We start from the raw sequence: 27,194 nt of genomic DNA on the forward strand, positions 1-27,194 counted from the left end.
AGCTATCACTTATACTTTTCCATTAACTAGAATTAAAGTCATACCATATTAGAGAGTCTTAATTCCTGAGTTAATTTGTAAAATTGATATGTCTAATTAAACTCCCAAAAGGATATTTGAGGAGAAAGTCTTGACAAAAATTTTTTAAGTTTCTCTGAATAAATAACTGGGCAAAAATATCCAATAAACATTGTAACAAAAAAATGATATACACTTGAACTGTTAGATAATAAAGCATATGATAAAGCAATGGTATTTAAAAGAGTACGGCCCTAATCACAGAATAAGTAGGCAACCAATGAAACAGTCTAAAAAGAAACAGGTGAAAGAGATAAAATAGTCTAGAAGCAAGTGAAGAATCACAATTCAATTTACAATAAATGTAGCACTGCACATCAGTGAGAAAAGAATATATATACATATAAAATTCAACATTTCCTAGTTTCTTACTTGAAAAAGAAATTGTATTCAAAGAATTTACCAACTGACATTCCAAATACAGTGATGACATTCATTACAAGTGCTACTGAAAAGATCTATAAAGTACTTATAAAAGATCTAGAAAAAATATAAATGAACATTTATATAATTTTGGAGGAGGAAAGATCATTCTAAGGTATAACAAAGAGATAAACTGCAAATAAAGAGGCTACTATATTTTGTTACTGAGAAATATAAAAATGGACAACTGTACATAAGAACACTATTAACAAAATTAAAAGACAAGTAACAAATTTCTAAAATATCTGAAATGTATTGGAAAAGAGGTTAATATCACTATTACATAGGTTTCTTACATATCAAAAAGAATATTTTTGAAAATAAGCAAAGAATATGGTTAGAGAAGACAGAATATGAGATATATAAAATAACAAAACACCCCTCGTTTGCTTTTGCTTGTCACAATAGCAGAGATAAAACGTTCTGCTAATGGTGAGGGAATGGGAAAAATGTCATTCTCCTAAACCGCTGATGAAAGTGTTAGTTGGTTCAATTTTCTTCTACTGGGAATATTCTCCAGTGACTACGTATCGCAAAATGTTTTTAAAATACATCTTTTGAACCACAAATTTTTCTTCTAGGAATTTATACCAGAAATCAACCAAAGAAACTTACAAAGATGTATGTATAAAGAAGCTCATCACAAGGTTCTTTCATAATGGTAAAACTTTGAGGAAAACAAAACTCTTTTCAAAGCAGGATGCTTACGTGTTTTGGGATACTATGTAGCTAGTAATAATATTCATGTCAGGCAAACTAGTCTCTAAGGGAAAAGCATCACTAGAGATTAAAAAACAAAATAAAGAAACAGACTCACTACATCTAGATAACGTTGAAGTCACCATGAAGTGTCGACAATGGAGATGGGCAGAAATAATAAGAAGGTAGGGAACGAACCAGGGAAATAAGAGTCTAAGACCTGGGAGTAGAGACTTTAATGAAAAGGGTAGTTGACAGCATCACATGCTGAAGAGGGGTCAAGATAATGAGGATGGGAAAGAATCCATTAGATTTTATATATGAGGCATAATTGACAACTTTGATAAAATAATCTTAGGCGAGGGCTCAGGATAGAAGCCTGCGGGGACTTGAGATGTAAGTCTGAAGCAGCGAAGCACTAGCTCTAGTTGCATTGGGGCTGGGAGACGAACCAGGAGACTGGGAAAATACAGGCAATAAACTAAGAAAATCTGCACTAAGGCTGCAGCGGTGACAGTGGGAGAGCATGGATTGTCAAGTACTGAGGCGCATATCTGAGGGGGGAACAAAGGGATTCGTTAAGTGACTAGATTGTAGGGCTTAAGGCTGAGGGAGCCAAGGAGAGAGACAAGCTGAACGTGTCTTTGAGGTGTCTATCTAGTTGAGAAATGGGGATAGATGATGCATTAAACAGAGTCTTGAATACATGAGGGAGAATGGTTTGGGGGGAAATACAGTGAATTCCATTTTGGATATGGGATATACGAGATGACTGATGTGTAATATTCTATTAGAAATATCTAGAAGGCACTTGGATTTACGGATCTTGAACTTATGAAAAAGATAGAGATGAAAATATAGATTTGTGATTTATCTACACACAGAAAGATAAATTCATATGACTAAAATAGTGTAGTAGCAGTATATAAGAAAATCCTTAGAGCTAAAACAGAGGAGAATACAGCAGAAAGGCTGAAAAACCCAGGCATGAAACATAACGGCAAAGGAGCCAGGGAAGAAGATACAATGCAGAAAATAAAGAATCCAATTCCTTATGAAAGGGATGCTTCTGTTCTTATAAACATAGAAGCCTGAAAATCTTCTGTCTTCTTTCAAACCAGGATGGAAATAGTTGCAAGGAAAGTGGAAAAATTCTGGCTGGAAAGTCCTCCAGCAGATCCAAAGTCCATAGCTATAAATGAACCACAAGATAGGGCCAGACGTGCATTTTGTAAACAAGAAGAAACAGTTCTCAGACCAAAAAAAAAAAAAAACACTTGCATTTGGCTCTAAAATTAACATTCATGAGTTTGATAAATTAACTTATTTTTCTAGTCCAGTCTATCTGGCTTTCTCTGCTTTTGTATGTTGCCTCTGACTAGAGCATTCCATTAAGTGTCTTCTATATCCCACTTCACCTATGCTACCTCTCTTGAGCCCTCAGGCCATCCCTCCTCTGCTCTTCATAAAAGCAGACTGGAACGTGATTTTTTGGTTCTGCTCCTCTAATGCAAGAAACTGGCTTGGCTGAACTAGATACCAGATACATTTTGATAGGCTTATATTCTTTTGCTTGGGCTGCCATAACAAAATACCATAGACTGGATGGCTTAATATCAGAAATTTATTTTCTCACTGTTCTGGGGGCTAGAAGTCGTGATCAAGGTCCAGCCAAGTTGGTTTCTGATGAGAACTCTCTTCCTGGCTTAAAGACAGCTGACTTCTAGCTGTGTCCTCACGTGGCTTTTCCTCCGTGGCACATGAAAGGAAGAGTGGGGGTGGGGGGAAGAGCTCTTTGGTGTCTCTTCATAGAAGGACACTAATCCCATTAGCTCAGGGCTCCACCCTTATGACCTCATCTAATTTACTTACCTCCTAAAAATCCTATCTCCAAATATTACATTGGGGGTTAGGGCTTCAATATATAAATTGGATGGGGTGGGGTGGGGGTGGGCACAATTCCATCCATACCAGGGCTTATTTTGCTGAGATAATTCAAAAGGCAGAATAGTCCAGAGCCAAATGGCTGTGGGTTTTGAGTACCTGTTTAAGCTGTTAAAAGAGTTCTAGAGAATCTCATGAGAACTGAAGATTGCTGGTTGAGTTTTCTTTTCTTGATATTCAAGAGAGTTGGTCTCTGTAAACACTCTAAAATGGTAATACCTAATTTTTTTTTAGTTACTGTAAGTAAATATTTATGATTTACTGATATAAGTAATTAACTTGTAAATTTATGCAAGGCTGACCATCTCTCCATCATGGTGAGCTCTGAGTAATAATATAGAACCATGATAAGGAATATTTACATGGAATGGATGCAAGAGTAACAGCTTAAGCTATAAAATCATCTGAAATTGGGCATATCAGAGTGTGGAGGATTATTTCGGCAGGCTCTTGGAGTTTGTGGCTCATCTCCAGAGAAGATCCCAGAGAATCATATGATAACTGTCTGGACACCCTGTCATTGGGAAGGTGGAGGCCATTGGATTGTGGTGGGAGGTTCAATAGGAGAGTTGATATTGGCCACAGCCATAGCCCTGGCTTTGCTGCTTGAATTTTGTCCCAATCGCACCATCTGGCATTAGTGATTAACCCCAAGAAGAAGGGAAAGGACACAGAAAGCTGAAAGGAGGAAACAATAAAAGGTACTTGCCTCTAAGAGTACTAAAGAGGCTGAAAGCACACAGCTTCCCTGTTTGCACTTCAACAGTAAAGATGAAACACCAGTGGGAAGAGGGTTTTTCTCTTGCCTCCATGCAGCAGCTATAGGAGAACGTCCAGTGAGATTATACCAGTGTTGCTGAAGTCATGAGAAAAATAGGGATGTACCCATAGCCAGCAATGTCAGGCAGTGGCAGAGGCCAGGAACAATGAGGGGCGGCAACTAAGGGAGGCCCACAGAGTCCCCGGGAAGACTCAAGTGAGATCTCAGGGGTGCTTGCAGCCAAACAGAAGAATTAATATAGCTGAGCTCTTCATTGTTTCCCCAGTGGGCTGTATGCCTACAACTACTGCTAACATGGCCTAGAGTGTTCAATTTCCTTAAGGTGGCAAGGGCAAGGATGTAAGGAATGCAGTTGCCTTGTGTCTGCGTAGCTGACTGCAATGTTGGTGCTATGGAGGGGCATAAGTCTCGAGAAGGCAGGCTACATCAGTTTAACTGTCCATCCACAGTGCCTAAAAAGTACACCACCCAGCACAGCAGGAAGATTAGGGAGCAACTCTTTGATGGCCTGAGCTAATCGATAGTGGCAAGGCTGTGACTCTTGAAGGCCGAAGAAAGAGAGAAGGCTGTGATCAGCCCCTGAGGCAATGGAAAGGTCTTGCTATTCATATGAATGCAATCATCTAACACAAGTCACTCCCCATACACACACACACACACACACACACACGCGCGCGTGTGCGCGCGCGCGAAGTCGTGCCCTTCTTCTTTTAACTGCATCTTTCACCTACCCACTCACCCCCCGCCAATACGTACACAAACTGTGGTTGTAAACCATCTCTGTTCTTTTAAGGTTGATTTTCACTTCAGCCTTACTTCACTTGGAAGTTGATATTAGGGTGAGGAGAAATCCTCACACATATGGAGAAGGGTCAAGGAAGGAGGAAGCTGGGTCACACGATAATGCACCCCAGTCCTAACACCTCATCCCCACCCTCTCTCACCACCAACAGAAGAATATACTTTTTGCAGATGAAACCTCGATGAAAACTCCCAAGTCAGGATTCAATTTGGTTTCCAGTGTGGGAAAATGAGTGAACTCCTGTGGGTTCTTCCTGAGCATGAGGGGAAAAATACAATAGAAAATAAACATGTAGACGCTCTCAGGGCACCCGTCTAAAAATGTCATGATTGGAGCCCAGCCTGAAAGCTGCATCAGCTGCTTTACCTCAACTTTTTGCCCTTTTCCCAACATGCACATATTTATAACCTGGGTTTCCCAAACAGATTACTCTGTATTTCCGCCATCTGGTTTATGGATTTTTTTCTAAACATGCTACAGGCTGCCAAACGGTAAAGCTAGTAAGATTCTTGTTGGAGAGAAAGCAGCTCTGGCAGAGTGTTGTAAAATAACATCACATTAGCTACTTGGAAGCAGTAGCAGAGCTCCAGAGATTCGAGAACTCTGGAAGACTTTGTGAGGCTTTAATGAGGATGCTACCAGACCACTTATGTTTTTTGGCAGAATATTAAAATATTCTCTTCTATACGGATACGGAGAATCTTACCAAAGAGTAAAAGGTGAAATGTTGTTTTAATTTTGCCATCATTTTATGACTGTCTCTCCACTGTAGAAAAATGGTGTAGTGGATGGACCTAGAGATGATCATACTAAGTGAAGTAAGTCAGATAGAGCAAAGACAAATATCATATGATATCACTTATATGTGAATCTAAAAAAAGGTACAAATGAACTTATTTACAAAACAGAAACAGACTCATAGACATAGAAAACAAACTTATGGCTACCAAAGGGGAAAGGTGGTAGGGGGAGGGATAAATTAGGAATATGGAATTAACAGATACACACCACTATATATAAAATAAATAATCAACAAGGGCCTACTGTAGAGCACAGGGAACTCTACTTGGTATTCTGTAATAACCTATATGGGAAAAGAATCTGAAAAAGAACATATATGTATATATTTATGTTTATATATACATCTGAATCACTTTGCTGTACACTTGAAATTAACACAACATGGTAAATCAACTATGCTTCAATTAAAAAAATAAATTATTTTAAAAAAGAGAAGAAAAAGAAAAATGGTGTGGCTTCATTTATGCAGAGACCCAGCTATTGCGTTTTTTGCTTCCATTTCTGCCATGAAATAGCAACCAGACAATGTTAAAACAGGCCTCCCTTGTTCAATGGAAGGTCCCATAAAGTTCATGTCCCAGCAGCATTTTTGTTAAGTGAATCCTATTACACTGTTCAATTCCATTATAAACGTCAGAGCTTCAGTCTACGGGAAAGCAGCTGGCCCTGAGTACAATGAAATCACAGGTCAGAATGTGAAAAATATCCTCAAAACACTTATTTAAAGGAACAAATCGTAACGGTTGGAAGATATTATCATTCAAGATATGTTTAAAAGTATTCCGCACTCAAATAGTAACATAAGAGGGGCTTCTCTGGTAGCGCAGTGGTTGAGAGTCCGCCTGCCGATGCAGGGGACGCGGGTTCGTGCCCCGGTCCGGGAAGATCCCACATGCCGCAGAGCGGCTGGGCCCGTGAGCCATGGCCACTGAGCCTGCGCATCTGGAGCCTGTTGCTCCGCAACGGGAGAGGCCACAACAGTAAGAGGCCCGTGTACTGCAAAAAAATAATAATAATAATAACAATAATAACATAAGAAATAAAAATACAAGGGTGAGAAATTCTGGCAGCTTTCTCATCTTCTTCAATCTGACTTCTACATTTCAACTAGTGTTAAGAAAGCAATTCCTAATGATCAGAACATTTGGCTAAGGATGTTTTATTTTGTTTTAATCCACTTTAATTACCTGAAAATTTCTGAATTGATATTCTAGGTCTTTTTTGTTGTTGTTGTTGCGGTACGCGGGCCTCTCACCGCTGTGGCCTCTCCCGCTGCGGAGCACAGGCTCTGGACGCGCAGGCTCAGCGGCCATGGCTCACGGGCCCAGCCGCTCCGCGGCATGTGGGATCTTCCCGGACCAGGGCACGAACCCGTGTCCCCTGCATCAGCAGGCGGACTCTCAACCACTGCGCTACCAGGGAAGCCCTCTAGGTCTTTTTTTTTTTTTTACAGGGGGTGGTGATGAGGTGGAGTACACTTTTTCCAGACTTTTATGTTAATCTCTCTGAATATCTTTATCCTTATACTAGGGCAACAAAGAGGACAGTGTAAAATACAATACCCAAAGTGTGCATTTCTTGTTTCCCTGGGGAGTTCTGCTCTAGTGTGTGCGAAAACAGGTGTTATTTAGCATATGGCTTTGTGGCTTTGACAAGGCAATGGTTGTTTGTAGATTTTGTGATTGTTTGGGACTTAACGTCAGAGCTGTTTCATTTAGTGGATAAAGTTTTTCTCATTTGGTGCTGTTAGCATATCAAGTGCTATTTTTTGAGTTTAGAAAAATTTTGAACACTGACTAGATAGATGTATTCATTCACTCATCCATTCATTCACTTATTTTTTTAATATATATTTATTGGAGTATAATTGCTTATACTGTGTTAGTTTCTGTTGTACAACAAAGAGAATCAGCCATATGCATACATATGTCCCCATATCCCCTCCCTCTTGAGCCTCCCTCCCACCCTCCCTATCCCACGTCTCTAGGTCATCGCAAAGCACTGAGCTGATCTCCCTGTGCTATGCTGCTGCTTCCCACTAGCTAACTATTTTACATTCAGTAGTGTATATATGTCGATGCTACTCTCACTTCGCCCCAGCTTCCCCTTCCCACCTCGTGTCCTCAAGTCCATTCTCTATGTCTACAATCCCACTACTGGGCGTATACCCTGAGAAAACCATAATTCAAAAAGAGACATGTACCACAATGTTCACTGCAGCACTATTTACAATAGCCAGGACATGGAACCAACCTAAATGCCCATCGACAGATGTATGGATAAAGAAGATGTGACACATATATACAATGGAATATTACTTATTTCTTAATACAAGATCAGATACAAGGTGACTTCCCTAAAGACGCCCATAGTGCCAGAAAAGATTGAATGTCTCTAAAATGTTGAGCACAGTATGTGCAACCTGTCATTTAATCACCACTCTTAAAAATATAGGAATTATTCTCCCCATTGTAGAAACGTGTAAACTGAGATTCAGAAGGGGCATGTAATTTGCCCAAGGTTATACTAGTATTAAGTGACGGAGTCCAGATTTCAACCTGGGGTTCTTTGATGTAAAACCCCAATGCAACTTCCACTACAACACCCTGCTGTTTAAGAATGTTTAGCAGTTTAAGAATGAGATCATCAAATTATAATGATGAAACGGGACTCCTAAGTTTTGCAACCATAACTGTATGCTGTTCCCAGAATGAAGATGTTTTCATTCAAGAATTCCTTCAGTTTAGAGGTCTAGGAGGCAACTGTTCTATAAAGGAAAGGAATACCAGTACTATTTAAAATCAATTTCCAGCCCTTCGCAGCCTTTTGATAACATATTTACTGACAGTTAGAGATCCTCCTGACATTAGTTTTATGGGATAAAATCTACCATCCCCCCAGCTGCAGGAGCTGCAGGTCAAGCTCACCGAGAGAGAGCGCGTGCTCACGGAGCTAGCCGACAAGGTCTCCAAGCTGCAGGTCGAGCTGGACAATGTGACGGGTCTTCTCACGCAGTCAGACAGCAAGTCCAGCAAGCTCACCAAGGACTTCTCCGCTCCGGAGTCACAGCTGCATGACACGCAGGAGCTCCTGCAGGAGGAGAACCGGCAGAAGCTGAGTCTGAGCCCCAAGCTGAAGCAGGTGGAGGATGAGAAAACTCCTTAAAAGAGCAGCTGGTGGAGGAGAAAGAGGCCAAGCAGAACCTCGAGAGGCAGATCGCCACCCTGCACGTCCAGGTCACCGACACGAGGAAGAAGATGGAGGACGGCGTGGGTGCCTGGAGACAGCCAAGGAGGCCAAGAGGAAGCTCCAGAAGTACCTGGAGGGGCTGAGGCAGCGCTATGCGGAGAAGGTGGCCGCCTACGGCCAGCTGGAGAAGACCAAGACGCGGCTGCAGCAGGAGCTGGACGACCTGCTTGTGGACCTGGACCACCAGTGGCAGAGCGTCTCCAACCTGGAGAAGAAGCAGAAGAAGTTCGACCAGCTCCTGGCCGAGGAGAAGACCATCTCCGACAAGGACGCGGAGGAGCGCAAGCGGGCGGAGGCGGAGGCCCGGGAGAAGGAGACCAAGGCGCCATCTCTGGCCTGGGCTCTGGAGGAGGCCATGGGGCAGAAGGCGGAGCCGGAGAGGCTCAAGCGGATCTGCACAGAGATGGAGGACCTCATGAGCTCCCAGGACGACATCGGCAAGAGCGTCCAAGAGCTGGAGAAGTCCAGGCGGGCCCTGGAGCGGCAGGGGGAGGAGATGAAGACCCAGCTCAAGGAGCTGGGGGACGAGCTGCAGGCCGCCGAGGATGCCAAGCTGCGGCTGGAGGTGAACCTGTAGGCCATGAAGGCCCAGTTGGAGCGGGACCTGCAGGGCCGCGATGAGAAGAGCGAGGAGCTGGTCAGACAGGTGCGGGAGATGGAAGCCCAGCTGGACGATGAGAGGAAGCAGCACTCTATGGCCGTGGCCGCTCGGAAGAAGCTGGAGATGCACCTGAAGGACCTGGAGGCCCACATCGACTCGGCCAACAAGAACCGGGACAAAGCCATCCAACGGACCAGGACGAAGCTGCAGGCCCAGATGAAGGACTAGCCTGAGGGAGCTGGAAGACACTGGCGCCTCCCGCGAGGAGATCCTGGCGCAGGCCAAGGAGAATGAGAAGAAACGGCAGAGCATGGAGACCGAGATGATCCAGCTGCAGGGGAAGCTGGCAGCTGCCGAGCGTGCCAAGCGACAGGCCCAGCAGGAGCGGGGCCAGCTGGCTGACCAGGGGGCCAACAGCAGCGGCGAAGGTGCCCTGGCGCTGGAGGGGAAGCGGCGCCCAGAGGCCTGCATCACGCAGCTGGCGGAGGAGCAGGGCAGCGCGGAGCTGGTGAGCGACAGGCTGAAGGCGAACCTGCACAGCGACCAGATCAGCCCCCGTCTGAACGAGAACGCGCGGCGGCGGCTGCAGCGCCAGAACACGGAGCTCAAGGTCAAGCTGCAGGACATGGAGGGCACTGGCAAGTCCAAGGCCTCCATCGTCGCCCTCGAGGCCAAGATCGCACAGCTGGAGCAGCAGCTGGACAACGAGACCAAGGAGCGCCAGGCGGCCTGCAAGCAGGTGCATCGGGCCGAGAAGAAGCTGGAGGATGCGTTGCTGCAGGTGGATGATGAGCAGAGGAACGCCGAGCAGCGCAAGCACCGGGCGGACAAGGCGTCCCCCGTCCCCCCCCCCCCCCCCCCCGCGTCTGAAGCAGCTCAAGCGGCAGCTGGAGGAGGCCCAGCGGGCTAATGCCTCGCGCCGGAAACTGCAGCGCGAGCTGGAGGATGCCACGGAGACCTTGTACGCCATGAACCGCGAGGTCAGCTCGCTCAAGAACGAGCTCAGGCGTGGGGACCTGCCGTTTGTCGTGCCCCGCCGAATGGCCCGGAAAGGGGCCGGCGACCGCTCGGACGAGGAGGTGCACGGCAGAGCCGATGGGGCTGAGGCCAAAGCTGCCGAATAAACACCTCTTCTCCTGCTGCCCGAGCCGGACGACAACGACGACTCCACCTCCCCTTCCCAACCTCCGCAGCGTCCCTTCCTCCCTGCCGGGCGGCGCCACTATCACCTTCCTGATTCTGAAATGTCTCAAGTGCAGTGATGACCCCTTTCCGTCCTTTGCCGAGGGCAGCCCGCCCCTGCCACAACGAGACTGTCTTCTCAGCCTGTTGGACTGAGAAGACAGGGCCCAGGGGCCAAGCTGGAAAGGCCAACACCTCTCCCAACACCCTCGGGGACCAAATATATTTAATGGTTAAGGGACTTGTCTCGAGTCTGACAGCCAGAGCGGTGGAAAGGGCCAGGTGATCTCGAACCTACTCCAGGACTGGGGCCCGAGGGTTGCTGATCTGCACTGTTGACAGATCAGTATAATTCAAGACTCTGCCATCTGCACAGATATTTTTAAAAGAAAAAAAAAGTTGTCTTTTCTCCCTCTAACTGTAATAAATGGTAAAATTCCAAGTCTTTATCACTGCCTTTCCTTTGTAACCATGTCTAGAAGAGAGTAGCTTGTCCTACACTGGTCTACACTGGTGCCTGAATTTCCCTGTATTCCTAACTGTTTTGTATATGCTGCATTTAGACTTACTTACGGCAAAGAAGGTTTATTTTTAAGGAAACAAACTCTCAAGAAATCATGAAGATATATAAAAGCTACATATGCCTAAAAAGCTCTGAATTCAGGTCCCAGTTGCTGTCACAAAGGAGTGAACAGAACTCCCACCACGCCCGTTTTTTATATAATGAACGTGCCTTAGCATGGTTGCAGCTGTCAACACTACAGTGAGCTGGTTTACAGATGTTTTCCACTGAGCATCACAATAAAGAGAACCTTGTGCTATGAAAAAAAAAGAAAAGATCTACCATTCTGGGATCTAACATGTTGCTGTCATCTGCACAAATCTGGAGAGGAAGGGGACGATGGGAGGGAGGTGACCAGGCTAAAATCTCCTTGGGGACAGTCTCAGAATGCAGGAGAGGTAGGGGGTGGGAATGAAACATTTCAAGGAGTCCTCTTGCTTCTCCTTTTTTCTCGCTTGGGACCAATTTTAGCCAGCAGGTTTTAGAGGAGAGAGAGGAGAGAAATTAAGCAGGGAGAGGGAAAGAAGGAAGGAGTATAGGTGAAAAACAGGGTAGAGAAACTCACAAGAAAGGTTATCTATGCACTCAGAAATACCAAAATGAAATAAAGCCGTCAAAAACGTCAGGAATATGATTTCATATTTTTTCAATGAATTTCAAAGTCCTGGATGGGGGAAATTTCCTCCTTAATATGAGTACATAAAGAACGGAGGCTCTCCAGTGGGTCAGCATGCTACACTTGAAGTGGCCTCTGTGGTCATTGAAATCAGCACAGCATTCAAATACAGTTTTATGGTGTACTGACATCAACATTTTAAAAATATATATTTTAAAAAACCTTGTATTGAAATATCAATATATTTGACATATAACATTGAATAAATTTAAGATGTACAATATGTTAATTTGATACGTTTATATATTATAATATGATTGTCATTGTAGGGATAACTAGCTTCTCCATCACATTAGGTAATTATCCTTCATTTTTAGTGGTTGGAATAATGAAGTTCTAGTCTCTTAGCAAGTTTGATGTTTGTAATACAATATTGTTGTCTACGTTCACAATACTGTGCATTAGATCTCTAGGGCTTATTTACCACTGGTTGTAAGTTTCTACCCTTAACATCTTTATTATTCCCCACCCTCCATCCCCTGGTAGCCACCATTTTATCCTCTGTTTTCACAAGTTTGGCCTTTTTAAGTTCTACATATACGTGATATCATGCAGTTCTTGTCTATCTCTGTCTGACTGACATCAACTCTTCTAGCTTAGAAAACTCTGGTTGAATCCTCAGGGGGTTCCCTTAGAGGGTACCTCAGGTCTCTGATTCGGTCTGTGGTCTCTAACATACTTAAAGGGACCCAGGTAAGTTGATTTATTTTGGAAATCCATCTCACCTTCTCACTCATTCTCAGACATGGAACCTAATTTGAACTCTGTTCTACTGCAGAAAGGCGAAGTGAGCTAAGCAGAGGATTTGTGAGATCTTTCATAAGCAGACTTAGTAAACATTCAGCAAACCATGAGAGAGTGGATTTCCAGAAATATTGCACCTGCATCTCTTACAATGATGAGCATTGCTGAAGGAGAATGAATTGATTAGTTCATTTTAGGATGGGGGTGAGGGAGCATTCAGAGGTAAACTGTGGAGACAGTTACTGGTTTGCACATGAGGCTTATGAGAGAAGGACGCTGACGGCTAGTGAGGAGATGAGAAGACCGAAGGTCAATTTATTCTTTCCTGTAAATGATGGGTGATCATCATGAAGATACTGTTTTTCTGTTTCAGTTCAATTAAAGCAGTCTTCAGTATTGTGTCAATAAATGTTGGAGGACAGTTCTAGTTATCAACAGAGAGAGAAGTGTGTCAATCACTTTCTTCTCTGTCCTTTCCTCTCTTCTTAATCTTTTTCTTCCAGTTTTATTGAGATATAGTTGACATACTGCACTGTACAAGTTCAAGGTGTACAGCATAATGATTCGACTTACATGTATTGTGACATGATTGCCACAATAACCTTAGTTAACATGCATCCTCTTGCATAGGTACAAAAACAAAAAGTAGAAAAAAAAATTCCCATGCTGAGTGACGAGTACTCTTAGGATTTATTCTCTTAACGACTGTTGTATATATCATACTGCAGTGTTAACTATCGTCATCAGGTTCTACATTACATCCCAGTACCTAATTATCTTATAACTGGAATTTTGTACCATTTGACTATCTTCTTATGAGTCTTAAGTTTGTGCCAAAATGAATACTGAATTCAGAGAAGCCCTAGGAGGGAACCGGTAGGCACTGAGAAGCAAGATGTAGGGTAACTCTGGGAAAAGTTTCTGTAGCGCTATGACATTTATCACTGAGACAGGGAGAGCCACCATTCACCAAAATGCACATTCTTCTCTTCTTTCTAAGCACATAGCCACAGCCATGTTCTCCATCCTCCCTTGCAGCTAGGTTCACCATGGGACAGAGTCCTAGGCAATGCCATGCAAGGGGAAGTGATAGAAACCACTTTCAGGCAGAGTTTGTTGAAATCTTCTGCACATGCTTCTCCAAGTTCTTCTGGATGACTAGGATGAAAGAGACCACAGACGCTTCAGAGAACTTGTGTTGACAATGTTAGAACCTCATTCAGACTTGGTTGTTGAACCACCAAGTGGTTCCACGGTTGGAGGAACATCACCGTCATGAACAAAGAACATCTGCCTTGTCTGTTATGTGAGCAAGAAAGAATCTTCTAGTGTATCTCAGTTGTTCTACACTTCAGGTTCTGTTTGTTTCAGCAGCTGTTTCCCTGATAGTCACTAAACACAATTTCATAGGAGAATATATGTGTAATTTAATTTTATAATTTAAAAAAGAACAAACTGTTAAAAACCACTCTGCAGGCGTCTAACATTTTTTTTCCTGTGTCTGGACTTGTTGACAGGAGGCCTTGCAAAGGGGAGCGGGATGGGTGCTTACAGTTTTCCGGGTTCCCATAACACCACAATTCCAAGATCCCATGACAGTTGGGGGCCAGAGCATGAATTGTTTAGATTTCGAAAATGGATCTGGAAATTTTATGTTTTTCCTGTTGGGGAACTTCTCTTGATTTATGATCACCATGTTTATATGTACTAAATCATACTGAAGTGTATTAAATATTTTGTTTTTTAATTTTGGTTGAGCAGGGTACTGGTCATCCAAATGAATGAGTGTTCACGAGTGGCATAAATTCCGAGAGGCATTTGCAGTGGGTGTGCGTTATTTGAATGGCAGAGGCAGACTGACGGTCTCTGGATCCCACGTGAGCATCAGGCCGTGCAGCAACAGCTCAGCAGGATCGCCCTCCAACCATAAACTTGAGTTGTTATGATTGTTGGTAACAGTTGTACTTTAAAGCACGAAGACGGGTTGTTTTAAAATTATGATCCATATTGTTCCCTGATCACTATTTTGAAAGGCCTTGATGTTTCTATGATGTCATGGTTAGAGCCAATGCATGCCCATGTAACTGATGGAAACGCTTCAGTGCCACATTAATATCTATCTGCATGACCATCAGAGTAAATTCATTTATTATTTGAATATCTTAGCTGTCACCTGGTTAAAAATAACCGTTTACTATTCTTTTTGAAAAATGTTATTCCAAGGTTGCTGTTATATTGTTTTCACACAAACGAGAAGCCCTCTACCCTCAATCATTTATCGATTTTACTCTACTCTCAGGACAGTGTTATGTACCAGAAATGTGGGGAAGAAAGAAGAGATGTGTAACATGGGTTCTACAGTCTTAGGGTGGACACACTTAACATAAGAAACATTTTTGAACAGATGTAGAATTTCATATTAGATTTGCTCAAGAGGACCTCGAGTGTGGATTTGAATCATGTCTCTGGTATCTTCTAGCTGTATAACACTGAACAGATTATTTAATCCGTAGGGGCTCAGTTTTTCCATCTGCAAGACAGTTATGCTACTATCTTCAAACACTGTAGGTCAGATGAAGGCGTAGAGCATCTCATGTGGTCCTAACACCAGTCCTGGGAGAATAAGAAAATGGCTCAGTTATCAGCCAATTCATCCAGCAGTAGATGAGGGGTCTTCACAGCAAAGGCAAGGCTTAAAAAGCAGAAAATTATTAAGGAAGACTCAAAAGAGGCAAGAAATAAGGACTCTGAACCTACAAGTGTAGGTGAGGGCCAACCAGGTCTAAGTAAGTAGGATTAAGAAAACAGAAGTGTGGCGGTTTGAACATGATTCTGTACTATGTTCTGCATCTGCTGGAGCATCTTATATATGTGCTATGTCTCACCTCTGGCTTAGGAGGACACTCATACATCGGCCACTGATTGCCAGTTCTTGTGAATTGAGTTACACTTTTAAGATCACTAGATTTCACAAAACACTTCCTGTCACTCAACTGACTTATTTGTTTGTTGTATACCATCTCCCCCTCCCCGGGACTGTAAGCTCCAAGAGAACAGGAACATATTGTTTTACCACTGATAATTTTTTTCACTTATAAATCCTTAGTCCTGAGATCTGGAAAAGAATAGGCACTTGATATACATTTTAAATAAATGACTGAATTAAATAAATAACTGGGTATCCATTATGGACAAATCACAGTGTTTTGGTCTGAGGCACCTACAAAAGATGCTTAAGGCAGGTCCCTGCCATCAAGAGATGGGCTCTGTTGGGTCAAAGCCAATTATGCAGTGTTTTTGCTTGCAACTGACTTAGGGATGGGTTGAATTAAGGCAATACTGGCCAGTAAAACAAATGAATTTGGCTTCCAGAAGTTCTGAGGGAAAAAATTCTGGACTCTTGAGAGAAATCCAAGTCCCCCCCCACCTCTCTCTCTCTCTCTCATCTGTCTCTCTCTGTCTCTCCCTCTCTTCCCCCCTCCACTCCTTTCCCCACCTTAGCCCTTGATGACCACAGTCATCTTAAGACCACAAGACAAGACGAGCAGCATAGGAAGCAGAGTAGAGCTGAAAGAGTGGAGAGAAATGAAGGTGGGAGGCCCGTCACTTGATACTCCACTCAATTTTGGACTCAGTTCTGTGAGTCCTTGAGCATCCTTATTGCATAAGCCACCGGGAGCTGGCTTTTGTTACTTCAGCCAAAGCATCACAACTGATACCACCTGTTACAATTTCTCCCAGAGAATTGAGTAAAAAATATGTGGTCAACAAGAACCTGCCCAGTAGTCTCGCAAATAATCTTTCAAAATACTCCATGCCAAGAAGCATCATCTAAGGCTTCCTCAGATACAGGAAGACAGTAAGAAAGCCCAGTTTGATGGAATTAAGACTAGAACCTAAATCTTGCTGCTTTCGCTAAGAGAAAAAAAAAAAAAGAACTATTGTACAGAAAAGGGAGTAGGAGTGCCTTGTATCCTTTGAGACTCTTAGTAACTGACGTGCACATGGTAGTACAATATTTTCATCTATACCCACTTATCAGTTTTGTTTTTAAGAGGTGCTGGGTAATGGGTAGTGAAATAGGCTGACCTGGTCATCAACATCATCTTGGTTATCCTGGACTGTTGGCCATTCTGCAGCTCTGTCCACTCTCAGGTAGAAAAGAGCGCAGCAAAGAGATGAGATACAAATGGATCACTTCCAGTTCTAGTTGTTATCGTGGCTAAAAGGTGTGAGAGAGAAATTTAAAACTATTGACCACTGGGAAATATTTCAAATTTAAATAATTTATAAACTCCTCCCACCCACCCCCCATACTCAGTCCAGCACTCTCTAGACCCTTCTCTGCTTATTTTCTCCATAGCATTTATTGTCTCGGCAGACTACATATTGTAGTTACTTAGTTGTTATTGTTCATATCCACCTACTAAACTGTAGGCTCCACGAAGGAAGGGATTGCTGTTATCTAGTTCACTGCTAATTGCCAGCATCTATGAGAGTACCTGCTACGTAATAACTAACTAATCAATTTTCGTTGAAAGAATGAATGGATTTTTCATTTGCACAAGTATAAAGCAACTGACATATTTTATAAATATGACATATTTTATAAATAAATTACAAATGCAAGCTTAAAACGACCTTCTCTGGTGTCTTCTTTTAGCTAACAATTTTTAAACATGAAGTGACTTCTTTTAAAACTCAGATCCACTCAAAACATATTTAACTCAGGGAAGAGTATGTTAAGGAAAATGCAGATTCACTCCATCAGGGAGCAAGGAGAGAATGTGAAGACTTTTGGAGTACTGACTTGCTTTACATATCTGAAAATTACAAAGATATATTGTTTTCCTATGAACTTTTAACTAGAGATGACCCATCCTCTATTGAGACTAGGATTACATATATATTAATTTTGAAAGTGCTGCAGTAAAAAAAGTCAGTGTTTTCAAACTTTTCCCTGGAAGAAATATGAGACAGAAATATACCACCTCTTAGGGTAATGCATGGTAATTTTTGCTTCTCTTCACCAGGTGGTTCTTTCTTTGCCTGGCAAGGTTGCGTTGCCTTCCCTGGGCTGCAGCAACTTCCTTGGTTTCTCACCTCTCTGTTCCCCTTGCTTCTGCCTCCTCCCTCCCCTATTCTTTGAGAAGACATTGTGGTCCAGTGATCTGCAAAACGTTAACAAGTGCTGAACAAGTGTGGAATCCATATGATCCCTTGGGTCCATTTGTTCCCCTAGAGTTAAATATACAGCTTCTTTCAACAAGTACCATCCACTTCTTGTTCTAGGAGGAGATGCTTGTGAGTAAAACTCACTTCTGCATGGCTCACCATCAAAGATGGGCTTGTTAAATAGGTCATCAGAGGGCTTCCAGCTCTTGGTTGCTGGGGTACCATATTTCCTAAACAGAAGCAGGTAGTCAACCAGGGCATTTATTCACTGAAGGTCAGGCTTTTGTATTATAAAGCTTCTAGCAGATGTGATAAGCAGTAAATTGCAGATCTATCACTTTTTTTTTCACCCCAGAAAGTGCGGGTGTATGAAATCAGCAGAATCCTGCCTCTCTGTGATTTATAACCCACCTTTGACCACATCTTATCAGGTTCCCACAAGCCCCTTTCTGAGGCAGCTTGTGTCTGAACGACAATAGACAAACCAGCACCATTATGCACCCAAATCTCTCTCTGCATTCTAGACACCAAGATTACATCTGGAGTATTGATTTATTGCTGCTTTCCCCCCACCCCACCCCAGGGACCAGTTTGTTCAGCCTGAATGAGATCTACTATTATTAAACAGAGTCAACAACTCTATGTGAACTTGGGAAAGAAATTATCATTGGCTCTCACCTTTCTAGTAACCCGGGCATATAAGGAAAAGCTTGCATTTATTTATTTATTTTTTCTTATAAATGTATTTATTTTGTTTATTTTTATTTTTGGCTGCGTTGGGTTTTATTTGCTGCGTGCGGACTTTCTCTAGTTGCGGTGATCAGGGTCTACTCTTCGTTGTGGTGCGCAGGCTTCTCGTTGCGGTAGCTTCTCTTGTTGCAGAGCACTGGCTCTAGATGCTCAGGCTTCATTAGTTGTGGCTCACGGGCTCTAGAGCGCAGGCTCAGTAGTTGTGGCACACGGGCTTAGCTGCTCCACGGCATGTGGGATCCTCCTAGACCAGGGTTCGAACCCATGTCCCCTGCATTGGCAGACGGATTCTTAACCACTGTGTCACCAGGGAAGCCCAAAAGCTTTCATTTAAATATTTAGACTGTTTGCTTGCCTCTTCTTTTCTCTTTTTTAAGTATGTAAAATAAGATAAAACAGGCCTTGGGAAGAAGGGAATATTTGTCCTTTCTCAGATGTTGAAACACAATGTGCTTTCTTTTACGAACCACCCTGAAATGATTACAAATCCCTGCTTTGGTGTGTACTTCCGAAGCACCTACTGTATCTGTAGCAATGAGGTTTTATGACAGCTTTAACATTTTCTGCAAAATATATATGTTCTACCAGTAGATCATTTGGGGGAGCGATATAAATTTAACAGCACATCACAGTTTTATATCACTTACAAACGCCTGGTGCAGGATTCACATTAAGCGAGCCCCACATCCACGCACAGCTTTCTATTCTTCAGGGTATTTATGTTTGCCAGGCAAAAGGGCCTTTCAACGCTTTTCTCTTTACAAATGATCATTCCTACTCCCTGGTCACCTCTCAGTCTAACATCATTGGATCTGACTATTTGTCTATGGGCGATTCACCCCCATTCTCTGCATTACCTCTGCTCTCTAACTCTGCATTACCTCTGCATTACCTCTGCTCTCTAACTCCCACAGATGGGGGTGGGTGGCCCCTCTGGGCTCGCTAGAATCTCTGAAGACCTGAGTAAGCTAACTGAAAACCAAAGAAGAAAATCTTTTCTATAGGGCTCTTACTTTCTGAACCCCCAGTTGGTTCCTATGGTCTGACGTATGCTAGAGAACTTAAAAGTGGCCGCGGGACAGAGTATTTTCAACCATCACTGCCTCAAGAGGTCTGGGCCCATTACTGCTAAATCTGTGGGGAAATTCTGGGGCCACGATCCCAAGGACTTAGACACATTGAAATTAGGAAAGAAGAGAATCAGATTCAGGTTCAAAGTGGCAGCCAGTCCTTTTGTTGCGGTTCTTACCAGAATGCCATTTTTGGAGAATTCTCTGCCACCTTTGTTCATTGGGTCAGGAACTGGCTGTCTTTAATATTTCTCATTTATACGAGGCCCATTCTTGGTGCTTGAATACCTGGAAGTTTCTCATGGAGGTATTTATCATAATGGATGAAGAAAAGTATTTGTGTTTAGAGGCACAGTGGGAATATAGAGTTTGTCTGTCTCACTGGGAAATTATATTCCCCCCTCCCAACTTCCACACCCACACCAAAAAAAAAAAAAAAAAAAATTCCTGCTCAGTCCACTTGGTTTGAGTAGAAATGGACTTAGAACTTCAACTCAAGGTGGTAGATTTGCAACTCAGGCCCAGCCAATTAGAAAGATTCTCTTTGTGTCTATGGGATCATGAGCTACATAAATGATACAGGCTCAGGGCTACCAGAGGTCATCATGGAGCCACACGGAGAAAACCTGTCTGAGACTGAAACGAAGCAGATGCAAACAGAGCCCAGAGCTGGAGACAAAGTTCTAAGACCTCAACTGCTCTGCCTACAGTCTCCTTCACCTCTTGGACTATTCATTTAGGTCAGTCAGCAAATCCCCCCTTTCAACTTAAGCCAGTGCAAAGGGAAGGGTAAACAACAACACAGAAGGAGTCCGTTCAGATAAACCACATTATACATTGGGTACTTCATGGTCTATGTTTTTCACACAACAAACAAGGTCAGTTGTCTTTTTATGTCCTGTACTATGGTCATTCATAATTTATGACATTGTTTGGAACAAGAAGTTGAAAAGTATAGGGTTCTATTAAAGCAAAGCGTTGCTCCATCCTGGTGCCAATTTCTATTATAATTGGCCCAAGGGACCAGTCCGGACAAGGAGGACAGACCAGAGGTAACTGGACTTAATCCCCAAGCAATAGGGAGCCAAAATAAGTGTTTGAGCAAAGGAGTGACAATTACAGATTTGCTTTCCAAGAAGCTAAAACTGGCAGCTGTGTAAAAAGGGAAGACAGTGGGGAGAGATTTGTAGAAGGCATAGCTTTTAGGCCAAGTAGAGAGTAGCTGAGGCAGTGCCAGCAAAAGGGGAAAAGAGAGAGTGAGTTTGGGGAAAGTTTCTGAGGCTGATGGGCAGGACTCAGTGATTGAATACATGGGTGTAGGAATGGAGGTGTCATAATTCTAGTAAAGATACAGGTAGATAGTGATGATGTTACTGATCTTGAGGAGGAAAAGAAGCATTATTGAACAGGTAGAAGGAAGAAGAGGTGTTAGTTTTCCATGGTAATTTCAGCTTTGGTTGTAGTTTTACTGCCTTTGGGATAATCAGATGAGTTTGGAAGTGTAGAGTGATATTAAGGCTGAAAACATTAGTGGTAGGAGATTTCTACATCTGATGGCAGTAGAGTCATGAAAATGAATGCATTTATTCATAGAAAACAAGCACATGGAGCTAAGGGAGAGAGAAAACCAGGCCCACAGGGGCCACCACCATTCACGGGCAGATTCAGTCTAAGGAGCCAGGGAAGGAGACCGAGAAGAAGCCATCAGACGTGAGGCAGGAGAGACAGGTCCTCAGGGCTTAATGTGGAGGACGTTTTCACAGAGGAGAGTAGTCTACATTCACTTAATTTACAAAAGTCATGGACATCCCTGGACTTCTCAATTTACTTACAAATGAGGTGAAAACATCATTTACTGGAGAGCTCAGATGGGAAATGGCGTTGCCATAGCTCTGGCTTTTGTTGAGAGGAAATGTCCCTTCCCAGTGATAGCGGTAAAGGTGAGAGCTTATTCAACATCAGCTGAAGAAACCTTATGTCTTTCCAGTTTTGGAACGTTCTTTTTCCTTCCCACGCAAATGTGATTCACCCTCTGGATCATGCTGCATTTCTGATCACCCAATACCTCTTTTTTTCCCCTCGTATACATATACATGTCCTTTCTGAACAACTAATACTACTGTATATTAATGCTGACACTCTTTACATGCTGGGCACTGTTCCAAGCACATTATACAATTATTATACATATTAATTATTATATTATTGATTATTATGTTAATTATAGAATATATAATAATTATATGTTTATTGACTTAATCAACCCCAAAAGTCTGTGACATAGATACTATTATAGTATTTGAGAGCGCTGAGATACTGAGATGTTAAATAACTTTTCCAAGCTCATACAACTAGAAAGTGCGAGAGCCGGGATTTGAACGTGGGCTATATGGCTTTATTATACATGGGTCACATATCTGTGTTCTGTTTTGTGGATGTGCATGTGTGTATGTCTTTGTGTTTTGTTGTTGTTCGGTTGTGTTATTTAGTGACTTTCCAAATAGCTTGCAAACCTTTTGATGGCAGTGCCAAGACCTTATGCTTATTTGAATTTTTCTTGGAATTCAGTAATAATAGCTCATGATTACTAAGCACTGACTAGGTTCCCAGCTCTTGCTAAGTACGTGTACTGTTGGTCCTTGAACAACGAGGGGGTTGGGGGGGCCGAAACTTTGCATTGTTGAAAATACTCCTGTAACTTATACTGGGCCCTCTGTGTATACCTGGTTCCTTGGCACCCAAGTTTCTGCCACATCCGTGGAATCAACCAACCACAGGTCATTTAGGACTGTAGTATTTACTATTGAAAAAAAAAATCCACAAATAACTGGACCCTTGCAGTTAACCTGTGTTGTTCAAGCATCCATTGTATTTCATTTATTCAGTCAACTCAATGACATGGATGAGGTTATTATTATTTTTTAATTTACAGACGGGGAATTTGAAGCTTGAGGAGATTAAATAACTTGCTTAAGGTCACACAGTAGGTGCAGCAGCTAGGGTTTCAACGCACACGAACACTAACCTCTAGACGATATTCGTTCACATACACTTGCTTCTATGAGTAAGTTCAATAAATAGAGGACTTATTGATTGTCTGTAATCATGCATGAGACTGCAGGGCCGGAAATTCACTGTCTTCATGCAGTCCTGCTTGCTGGTCATGTCCTATTTCCTGTCTATTTTCCACCTGATGGAGAACCTCTAAGCAGGGCCATCATCAGGTGTTAGATTCAAAATTATATGGGGATCTCAATTATCCAAACAAATCAGAGCTCAGAAGTGTTCAGTTTGACTAATAAAGGTTGAAGATTTATAAAAAAACAAAGGAACAATGAGTGAAATTTTCAATTTCAGCATGTCAGAGCATACAAGGTAAAGGAAATTGGCTTCAGGGAGTCGTTTGAATAATGGGACAGTTCAAATAAAGGTTGTTCAGATTACTGAGTTTGCACAGTACTTAATCTACCATACAGAGTGCAGCCCTCCAGAGCATTTGCTTCGGCACTAGGCAACTCTCTCAAGATTCAGCTCAGCCATGCTCCCCTCTCCAGCTCATCATCAGCCCTTGGAAAGTCTTGGATTTTTTAAAACTCACTTTTCAGTGAGGAAATGCCTTGAGCTATTATTATTATTTTTGTAACATGTTAAATTGTACAATAGCCAAAAATAAATTCCTTCCAGCTGATCTCCTTCTCTAGGTTGGGACCATATTGTCACCTTCTTTCAACAGCAGTCCTAGGAACGGTAACAGCAAGACGAATGGAAAGTTTGGCTTCCAAGTCCTCTCTCAAAGCCTTAGTATCCCATTGGGTATTTTGCCTGGAGCACAGTCCAGACATTTGACCTGACCCAGGTCTATCAAGGGAGATTCATCAGGAGGAGAGAGGCAAAAGAAGTGCTCTGGCTTTCCTGCTGAGGAAATCTAAGATTTGATTTATTCCTGTCCTGTGAATGCCCCACCTCCAGGGAATGTCATATACCACACTCAGGGTAGCAGAAGAGGGAGTTTGATCAGTCCTCACTTGAAGAACCATGTTGATTATTCAGACACTCTTCTAGTAGAAGATCATTTGTCAGGATGACATGTCTGATTGTCCTGTGAATGCTCCAACTGCAGGATCTGAATAGTCCCCCCATCAACCATCACCCAAATAAAATGGAATGGCTGAAACCTAGGAGAGGAAGAAGAAACCCTGAAAAAAAGGGAAGGGAGAAAGGAAAACAACTCAAGGAGGAGCCAAAGAGACAGAGGATGGCAGGTGAGCAGGGAAGGTCCAAAGAAAAGGGAATTGTTCTTTGCTCATCCCAGCAATATTGGCTACTTGGGGCTTCTTAGGTCATAGGATCAACCCACATACACTGAGGAGCAGAAGGGGCCAGTTGAAGTGGACCCATTTTCATTCCTTCATCTCTACCCTGCTTATTGTAGATTCTATGGCTTAGAAGACATGAAGAAGGGAAGGGAAGGGAAGGGAAGGAAAGGGAAGGGAAGGGAAGGGAAGGGAAGGAAAGGGAAGGGAAGGGAAGGGGAGGGAAGGAAAGGGAAGGGAAGGGGAGGGGAGGGGAGGGGAGGGAAGAGAAGGGAAGCGAAGGGGAGGGAAGGGGAGGGGAGGGGAGGGGAGGGGAGGGGAGGGGAGGGGAGGGGAGGAAAAGAAAAGAAAAGAAAAGAAAAGAAAAGAAAAGAAAAGAAAAGAAAAGAAAAGGAAAGGAAAGGAAAGAATGATTTGTCCCTGGAGTTTGCTCTGCACACAGATAAAATGCATTTTTCTTTCCCCTTTCATTTAGAGAGATTACTCAACATTGTTCTAAGATATTCAAAGCCTTTAAAGAAAAAATGTAATTCAAAAGCTTCTCCTGATTGTTTACGTTACTAGAGGTGGGATTTTGAGCAGAGACTGCTCTTGAATTTAGGAAACATGTCGATAGCCCTTTTAGTTGGGAAGGACTGTGCAGGAGTAGAAACTGGAGAACAGTCTCTGAAGAGCACAGGAGAAAGAGGGTGGGGCACTTGGGCCTTGAAGAAGTGTGAAAAGATGGATAGAAAGTTGAGCAGCCTCACCTGGGCAGTGTGTCAGCCAGCTGGTTCCTAAGAGAAACGGCCAGCCATGGAAAAAGAGTTGATTAACTTCAGGAATAGTGATGTTTATTGTTGCCCCACGTGCCACAAAACAAGCTCCCTTTGTTATCCTCATCCCCTTATTGACAATGTGTTTCTTACAAAGGACCGTGTTAATGACAGTGAGAGGAGTCAGTGGGTATGAAGTGCTCACTGCTGGGATGGGACAAGAAAGAGAATTGTGGCCTCCACAGAGCACACCTGCTTTGAGGTTAGCAAGGTGCCAGCAGCGTCACTTTGAGGGAAAGCAGTAGTCCTGCATTTCCAGGGGGCACCCAGCAGTCAAATTCACTGAAACCCAGGGTAACCTGGCTGGGACCATTGGGAGGCAGTGAGAACAGAGTGGCAGGACCTGTGTGAACTGACTCTATGAGGAGAGGCAAGATAAACTCCCCTTTCCCTAAACACAAAGGCAGATGGAAGGATGGAATAGGGGAGCAGTAGGCTAGATCCTGCTAATATGTGGCTTTGGACAAAGCAGATGGCAGATAATTGAGTTATAATTCATCCAATAAGTGTTTATTGAGCACCTGTTACATGACGGGCACTGTGCCAGGTGCTGGGATATAAAATCTAATTACACAGACAGTATCCTCAAGAAGTGTACATCTAGAAAAAAGACATGCACATGGGTTGACAGTTACCCAACAGTGAGATGAATAGGATGATAACTGGAACACTGATAACAGCCATCACTTCTCTGCTGTTTACTCTGCACCTGGCATTGAGCCAAGTGCTTTTCATGTTCTACAACATTTACCCTTCCCAAGGACTCAGTGTGGAAAATCTTAGTCGACCCATCTTACTGATGAGGACATTGAGACTTAGATAATCTTTTTTCCATCCAAGTCCATAATGCTTATATATTTCCTAATTAGGGTGTGAAACCTCAGGTCTAATCCCAGAGCTTGTCCTCTTCCTAGGGTACTTGTCTGGGGGATGGGCAGAGGCACCAGTCAGTCCTTAAGGCTTTACAGCAAGAGATGAGATAATATTGAATTTGATATTAAAATATAAGTAATAGCTTCATAAAAGATGTTGGGGGTGGGAGTGGTGGAAGTGTGAGTATGCAAGTTGCAGGAAGGAGAGACGTGTTGCTTCATGGAGATGTGGAGCACCATACTATGCTGACAGCACTTAGGTTTGGTTACAGTATAAGGATGAAGGTGGGCGTGGGGTGGGAGAGGAAGAGGGGAACCATGGTACGTGGACCTAGACAGGTCGGTGGGTTCTAATCATGGAGGGCGTGGTACGCCAAGTCAAGGAGTGTGAATACAAAGGTTTGAAATCCATGGACATGTCTTAAGGAGTAGGATGATCTCATCCGACTTTGAAGGCAGGGGTCACATGGGGATGGGAGTGTGTGGGGAGGAAGAGTGAGGGAGTCTCGTTAGGAAGGTGATGCTCCTATTGGTTTGACCCACATCGTCACACCCAAGAAATGAGATAGAAGGCAATTTAAGAGAAAGTAAGAAAATAGACCAAGAGGACATTTATAGGAAGTGATTCACAGAGAGCCCCACAATCTGTATGTGCCTCCATGCCTTCCTTTACCACTTCCAAGACCAGACAACCAAGGTCCTAGGAAATTATAAAGTTGTGTATCATCCTTGAAGCACACCCTGTGATCTGGCTTACTGCCTAGCACATCTCCTAGTTGTTCCAACAAACCCAATCTGGATGCCAGGGAGGGAAAATGGACCCAGGCAGTTGCAGTGCAGATGCTCTGGAGTCAAACTTCCTGCCTTTACAAAAATTGAAGTACAGTTGCTGTACAATATTATATAAGTTATAGGTATATAATACAGTGATTCACAATTTTTAAAGGTTATACTCCATTTATAGTTATTATAAAATATTTGCTATATTCCTTGTGTTATACAATATATCCTTGTAGCTTAATTTATACTTGATAGTTTATACCTCTTATGCCTATAATGCTCCTTCTTCCCTCCCCACTGGTAACTACTAGTTTTCCCTTTATATCTGTGAGTCTGCTTCTTTTTTGTTATAATCACTACCTTGTTGTATTTTTTAGATTACACATAAACGTCTTGCATTTAAATCCTATCTCTAGTTCTCACTATCTGTGTGCTCCTGGACAGTTTTTTAAATCCCCTCTACTTCAGTTTTCTTACCTATAAAATGGAGTTTAAATAATAATAATAATAAAAATAGCACCCACTTCATAAGATGGGTGAGAATTTTATGAAACAGTACATACAAAATACATAGACTACTGCCTGGTGGACGGAAAATGTTAGCAATTATTTTCCAGATAACCACAGGCCTGATTTCTGGGGGGTTCTCCTTTTCTTGCCAAGCAGGAAAGTGGCTGTCTGAGTCCAAAGCCAAGGCCTTTTGGCTTGAGGAAACATTTTCCAAGAGTTCTTTAGGCCCTCCAGCTCTATTGCGGGGGCCTCTGCATCCTTCCTGTAGAACAGGAAGCTGTCCCTCGGCCCCAGTAGGCCCCAGTGCACTCACTATTCAGGATGACTTCTCACTCCCGATGAATCCCAGGCTCCTGGACAAATTTCA

The 27,194-nt window shown here is 43.0% G+C and overlaps 1 pseudogene; it reads left to right on the plus strand.

Moving 5' to 3' along the window:
* The first annotated feature begins 1,358 nt into the window (after window positions 1-1,358).
* Window positions 1,359-10,530, plus strand: LOC132531258 (myosin-9-like; annotated as a pseudogene).
* The last annotated feature ends 16,664 nt before the right edge of the window (window positions 10,531-27,194 follow it).

This window comes from Lagenorhynchus albirostris, chromosome 13 (assembly GCF_949774975.1).
Source record: "Lagenorhynchus albirostris chromosome 13, mLagAlb1.1, whole genome shotgun sequence".
Lineage (NCBI taxonomy): Eukaryota > Metazoa > Chordata > Mammalia > Artiodactyla > Delphinidae > Lagenorhynchus > Lagenorhynchus albirostris.